Genomic DNA, 7,614 nt, shown 5'->3' on the forward strand with positions numbered 1-7,614 from the left:
TAATGCAGCAAGTGCATCCCATGCCTGTTTTGAAGTCTTAAATGACCAAATACGAGGAATAATTCTTCGCTTCACAGAAAGTGCAAGTAATGCATGTGCCTGTGTATCTCTTCCATCCCATCTCGTTTGAGCAGTAGTGGGAGGTACTAATGGTGCATGTGGAGGAGCCACATCTGTAGTATCAGATTCTACTTCAGATGTACTTGCAGCATCTGGTTGCACTGGTAGTTGTGAAACAGGACGAGTTTCACTACCACTGACCACATTCCAAAGGCCTATAGTAACCAGTACATGCCTCATCATATAGGACCATAATGGGTAGTTAGTCCCATCAAGTTTGTCCTCAAGCAAACAACATGTTGAATACATCACTAATACTTCTAGCCATGACTTTCTACCAAATGCAAAATCTTTCAACACACTACAAGTACTCAGTATTCATTGGATGCAACCCTGGATGGCTCCCAACTGACTGAATCACTTGCAAAGTGTATGAAAAATAACACAGAGTAGAGAATAGAGTGTTACTGGCAAAAGTATGATGGTCGATGTGGTTGAAGACACTGTAGATGCTGCTACACACCAAATGTTTTCCGCTACACTGTCCAAAAACACAAAATCGAGCAGAACCAATCCAAAATGACTCCTCTCTAGAATGTCTGTAGAAACCTTGCGGTGCCCAAAACGTGCTGGAATCGTGCCGTAGACCCCGTAAACTTTGTATACTTTGTATACATTATATACTTTGTATACAACACACTATAGTATACACCTTCTTCTCCTAAGAGGGTATCTCAATCGGAGACAAAAAAATAGGGTCGTGAGGAGGGAGGCAGACTACTAGATCAAGTGTCAAGGAAGCTAGCTCTGATACCAAGTGTTGGAATTAGGGTTAGGGTTTCAACAATGCACACACACAAGATAGAGAAGCTTGAGAGCATACAAACTCACTAGTAGAATAGAATTAACAAATGTGTGCCAGATACAAAAGATAAGTACACACCCCAAAATGAGTAGATAAGAGGGTGTACATACGCACGGGGGAAAAAACCTCATAGTGAGGGAAAAAATGCTGCAGTGGTCCTCAGTGTGTTCACACACATCACTACCATATAATGCTACAGCTCATAGATATTCTCAATGAAAGTCTAAATGCATCTTACCAGACATTCGATTGGGAGAGAAGAGAGAGCTTGAGCTCTTCTTCTTCTCACTACTCGAAAGAGGTCTACAAAAGAAAAGTGTAAACCCAACATAAGTATTAGAGTACTATGTAGAAGCAATCCATAATGTGAATACACTAAATAGGTGAGCTGGCAAGAAAAGTATGCCATAAATCGGTAGGTGGACTATGTAGGTGTAGTCTAGCTATAGAATCACTGGCAAGATGCACCATGTCAGCTACCAAACGTGCTAGTGATATAAATGTGAACCAATCACCTAGGAACACCCCGTGAGTTAAAGCTCTAGTTGAGCTTGGCATCTCAACACTGTCCCTCAAGCTCAACTCCATCTCTCCAAGACTCCAAGCATGCTATGAAATTTGTGAAGCTTCTCAGCTCCTAAGGCTTGGTGAAAATATCAATAACCTAATCCTCTGTGTTGTGTTGACGTACATGAGATCCTGCCAAGACCTTCTCTCTGAAGTGATAGTGGACCTCTATATGTTTGGTCCACATATGAAACATTGGGTTGCAAACTTTATGCTATTAAGGTTGCCATAATAAATGACAACATGCGTATCCACATCCAACTCCAATAATCGGTAGGAAATTTGGCAGATATTACTAAAACCTTTTTCGAATCCCAATCTGATACCCTTTCCAGGACAACTAGCTCATTGTCTATGGACAATGAGCTATCTAGGGCCGTCAAATAGTCATCCCTTAGCCCCAAATAGGACACCCACAAGATCTTTTTAATCCATTTGAAGCCGACACCATGGGGTTACCACTCAATGTGAGACTTCAATATGTCTACACGAATGCTCAAGGAGCTGAGATCTTTAGGGATCCACAACAACGGTATCTCGTTAAGATTGCGGATTTTTTCTCAGAGCTTGATAGAGCACCTCTAGTTAAAGACCAGGGTAACATGTACATGGGTGGAGATGGTGTTCGCTATGAAGTCACCTATCATCCAGAGAATGTAGACAAATTAGGGGGGCTCTCGAAGAGTGAGTTCTTAGACTTATCAAAGCCTTCCAGAGCAAGGGAGTCTAGAGATGATTGGCTCATTGAGCCGGACATGCCTGGACCATCCAATGCCCAGTCTTCAAAGCCATCCATAGATGATTTACTTTTTGTAGATCTAAATTTGGAAAGGGACAGGAAAGGCAAGAGCAAAATGGATCAGGGGGCTGAGAATCAATGGGAGTTTGTACGACAAATTCCACTGATAAAGGTCTTTCAGGATGACCCACTTCAAGAGGTCTATAAGGACTCTTTAGAAGGATATTATGCCATAACTAGATTGCCAGGGCTAGATCTTCCTCTTGCACTTGTGGTGGTAGTCGAGAAGCTTACAGGATACAAGAACCGAATTGTTGATAAATGGGCCAATGAAAACCGAACCTTAGATTGGAAGGAGATTCGTGAGCTCATGTGGAGAGGACAATCATTATTCATGGAAGTGTTCTCAACTAATACAGCTAAACCAGGAGAGACAGCCTTTCTTGGAGAAACTGTTGCTCCTCCCCTACGAGAGTTCACTAGAGAGGAACCCTCCACATCAAAGTGGACCACTGCAAGTAGCCCAACTCTAGCACCAAGATATTATCGTACACCAAAAGTGTGACCACAGATCACACCACAACAACGTTTCTCTCACTATGACAATCGGAGGGTAGGGGAGACAACTCGGCCTCCCATAAATGCACCTCCTGAAATGCGGGTAACAAGATCTTTGGAGGGGGTTGGTGAGGCAGGTAATAGGGGACCCACACCAATTTGGGATGCATATGGACCATCTTACCAAAGAGAGGAACCACTGAGAGTGAGAGGCCGTAGGCCCGATGATGAGTATTCAAGACGAGTAAGGCCATCAACTCTTCAGAAACTGGTAAAGAAGTACGAAGGGTCGGGAGATCCATATGACCATGTAGCAGCATTTAGGCAAGTAGTTCGAGCTGAGCAAGTTTGACAAGCATATGCAAATTGAAGGATTTGGGATCACTCTTGAGGGAAAGGCCCTTGCTTGGTTTCAGGCACTAGAGGCTTCAGACAAATCTTCTTTACGAGTTTTGGAAGAGAGATTCATTGCTGCTTTTTCCTTTATGGGGATTCAGCATGACACAGTAGCAAACATCTACTCTTTCAAGCAAGGCGAGACTGAGAGTGTTAGAGACTGTGTAAATAGAATGAAGCAGTACATTAATCGTTACCCAGAAGATGAGAAGCCCACCCAGAGTCGATTAATTTATCTCTTCTTAAAAGGACTCAAAAATTCAACACTGCACACACATCTCTATGCAAAGAAGCATACGAATTTCAATGAGTGTTGCCATGATGCTATGGATTTCACAGATAACTTCAAATTCCAAGATGGTACTGGACCTGAGGTGCAACCTAGAGATCAGTGGGGTGATGACCAAAGTTCAGGGTCTAGTGCACTAGTAAATCCAGACCAGATAGCTAACCTAGTACTAAGGAGATTGGGACAAACCTATCACCCACCCATGCAGCCACAACAACAGCAGCAGCGAATGAGGAGTGTACTACCTACAAGTCCTCCTCTTTGTGGAGCATGTGGCGGTAACCATAAAACCGAAGAATGTAATACCTTTTCTCCTCTAGTCACAAACCAACCCACAAAGAAGTGGTGCCAGGCCTGAGCTTGGAATTATACCCACACCACACAGGACCCTATTTTTGAATTTTTCAAGCTATTTATTCAAGATGAAGTTGATGATGACGAGGATTCCGCAGCGGAAAACTTTTAGCAAAAGCTTGGGACCTTCATTCTCGAATCAGCTGCATGGTGAGGCAGCAACCTCTCAAGGTGGGAGGATTCATGCCTCGCAGCAGTAGAGGGTGGAGGTTGAGCAGAGGCCAGTGGTGGTGGCAGGTGGGTGGCTCGAATAGCAGCAATGCTGGTTGGTGAAGACCCCACTCAATGTTACGCCCTAATATGTGGGAACTGTCACATGCTAGATAAATTCAAGTGGATTATGCAAGATAATAGATTTGATGGTTTTGCAGGGCTGTCAATAAAAGAGGAGTTCCAATTTACAACCTATTATTATTTGCCTGTTATTTTTTACATACAACCACAAGGGACATATTCACTATTAGATTACAAGATCCTTTACAAATTGGATAACATTTTCTATGGCTATCTATAGTGCTGCCGCCATTTATTTTTGTCACCTACATGAACTCTTCATCCGATTTTGTGCTAATCAGATTATTTGGGCGGCCAATCCATTACGATTATCCACGTGTAGCCATGCAACCAGCTAGTCACATACAACCTTTGTAAGATAGTTTTCACATTAAACTTGCAATTTGTCAACACAAACACAACAAGTTGGTATATTCCAAACAATCTTGTAAGAGCTATCATCCAACATTAGTCTAGAGTTATAGTTATACTGTGGGTTCCTTGACCAAAACATAGCTAGAGTCTTGTAGAAGACTAGTTTTTTGCTGGCGAGATTGAAAACTTTTTCTCTTTCACACAGTCCTCTTGCGTGTACACCTTTTTAAAATATGCAAATGCTGAAGAAAGAAACCCCTCATCAAGGACATTGCCTTCTGCCTCCTACAACATGTCCAAATAAATACATCAAAGTTCTGTAAACACCATTCTAAAAAAGCATTTGCATCCCGTTGCACACCAACAACTAGCCACCTCTCAGGTGGAGCTTCCACTCTTCTCAGCTTAACAAAGTGTATTGGGATAGTCTCATGCCTTGTGTCCATAGAGCTGAGTAGCAAGCCATTCATATCTATTATAAAATTTCTTCTTTCTTCCGAGAAGGTCTTCCATGGTTTGTATTGCTGCTCCACTTGGTCCTTCATGATTTGTTTGTCCTCTACTGGCTGTGGCATGGTTGCTTTGTCCTCTATTTATGCTTTTTTAATTGTCTGTTGTGCATGTTACATGACCTCTTTATTGTTCACTAGCTAGAAGGTTCTCATCTTTCTCCACAATTTGTTCTTTGTCTTCTACTAGCTGTGACATGGTCACTTTGTCCTCTATTTGTGCCTTTTCGTCTATCTCTTTAGCATGTGACATGACCCTTTTATTGTCCACTAGCATTTCCTCCTCTTTCTCCTTAATTTGTACATCTTCCTCTTTATCCTTGATTGGTACATCATCCTCTTCTATTGACCAAGTGAAAGGCCAATCAGAGTTTTAAAGAGTGCTAAAAGAAGTGAGTAAAGACTAGTCAAAGTGAGACTAAGTGGTAGATAGTGCTATGCAAAGGCAAGTGTGCTTGTACACCACAGGTTATGACCACAGTCTCAATGTCCTACAAATATTTAAGTTATTCCTAAGTGGCAACCCTACTCCTAAATATGAGCAATGGTGATTGGACCTTTTTTTTTATTTCTTTCTTTTTTTCTCTTCTTGGTTTTTTTTTTTTTGGTGTGTGTGTGTGTAAAAGATGAATAAAGAGGAAGGTTCCATCCCAATGAGACCCAAGCAATGGCCAAGAGACCTCCGCCAAGAGAATCTAAAGGCCGCTAAGTATCTCAAGGGCGACGGAACCTTTTCTTTCTTTTTGACATAAGGAGTACCCCATGAAGATGAGGGCATCGGTCTCGAGGGCCCATAATGTACCCCAGAGTGCTACCAACATCTATCAAGGCGATAGAGTCCTTGAAGGTCTTCTTCTTAATCCTTTAAACGTCAGTGTTCACCCCATGGAAACCAAGGCATCGGCCCCAAGGTGCTAAGACAACCCAAGGTCCTATCAAGCATTCCACATGGCTGTAGACACGTCATGTCTCGATTCACTTGTATAAATATTTTTAGGGCATGATTTTCGTAAATTTTTTATTAATCGTAGCACCTAGCCCATACCTAAGAGGTAGCTACCACTAGGAATAACTACTAGACTTTGAGAGCATAAGAACTTGGAATACTCTGTTGGCATATATCTTACACCATCTTCAAATAGAAATACATTCTACTAAGTCCTCTAAGAATCTAGAAATCACTCACCACATGGTAACAACTAATTTAAAACTTAAACCAGCAAACAATATATGAAAAAGTAAAAAGCAAATAAAGAACAAAAGATTATGATTTGAATACACCTGTTGTAGTGCTCGTTGATGTTGTGCAGATTGCTTCTCTTTGCTCTTTGTAGGCATTGCATGTCTCCCCCCTTCCTAATTTGTGTGCACGGTAGGTGGACTATTGGGGGGTGTTTGTATGCTCTTGTTTAGCTGATATCTCTGCAAAATATCTGATTAACAAACAAGAAAAGAAAAGAAAAAATAAAATTTGTTATTGGTGCCAATCACCGAATATAGCCGAGGAAAAAAACCGAGTGGAAGAAAAGTGCCCTGGCTTGTTGATCTTATTGTGGAGTCGATGAGCTTACCCTTGCACTGGTGGTGGATCCGTGTCCACTTCTGCTGGAAAGATGGTATCAATCACTTCAGGATGCAAGGACAACCCTGTACAAAAGCTGGCCTCTGGAGAAGGTGGTAGAGGAAGGAGTGCTTCCTCGCTAAAATATGGCATTGGTTCTATGGGAAGGTTAAGCAGACAATTCCGATTTTGGAATTAGGTACTCATAGTGATCCAAAATTGACATGTTGAGGCCGGGGGGAAGGAGGGCTTGCAAGATAGGTGGTTGCAAGTCATTTATGCATGTATCCCTCCATTGTTGTGCTTGAACCTCCTCAGGTAATCTACGTTGATTTGGTCCTCGGTCTGGTACTCTCACATCAAGAAGGTTATGGCGTTGGGGTGTAATTCCCACAATTTGTTTCATTAAGCCCGTGCCATATCGTCGAAAGTAAGAGCGGCATAGCCAACAAATGTGTGAAGCTTCTCCTAATACGATCGTGCACACTCTTGACAATGTGAAAATGGGTGATGCTGTTGATAGAATAAAGTGACAAAGTGATGCCCACAGCAAATTTCACCTAAGGGAGCATAAAAGTACCTAGAATGAGTTTGAAAAGGAGGAACACTATAACCCCCGCGATGTTCAGGTTGAGTACTATCAGGGTCTATGCATGGTGGACATGTATCTCGCCAAGTATCCATCAGGAGAGGTATCTGGGTGTAGAACAATGAACTTTAGAAACTTGAAACTTTATACACTCATATCCATCATTACAATCCCTATAAAAAACAATGTAGATAAGATCATCTCAAAAAGAACACAATCCTGTAAAGGCATAAGGAACCACATTAGTAAAAGTGAGACTATTCAAACACTGATCTACCAAAGAGCTTCAATTGTAGTGTTAATGTCTTACCTTTGGTTTTGGGTATGTCCTTCTTAAGAGGTGGGAAGTTTAGCAATTGTCGAGGAATTTGAGCAAGATAAGAGGATTTAGGCAGTGAAGTGCTAGAATCTATGCTCAAAGGAGACTCATGTAAAGTTGGATTTGTCTTAGGTACACAAGTTGATGGTGGAATTGTGTA

This window comes from Cibotium barometz, chromosome 39 (assembly GCF_041138505.1).
Source record: "Cibotium barometz isolate CiBa-2024 chromosome 39, ASM4113850v1, whole genome shotgun sequence".
NCBI lineage: Eukaryota > Viridiplantae > Streptophyta > Polypodiopsida > Cyatheales > Cibotiaceae > Cibotium > Cibotium barometz.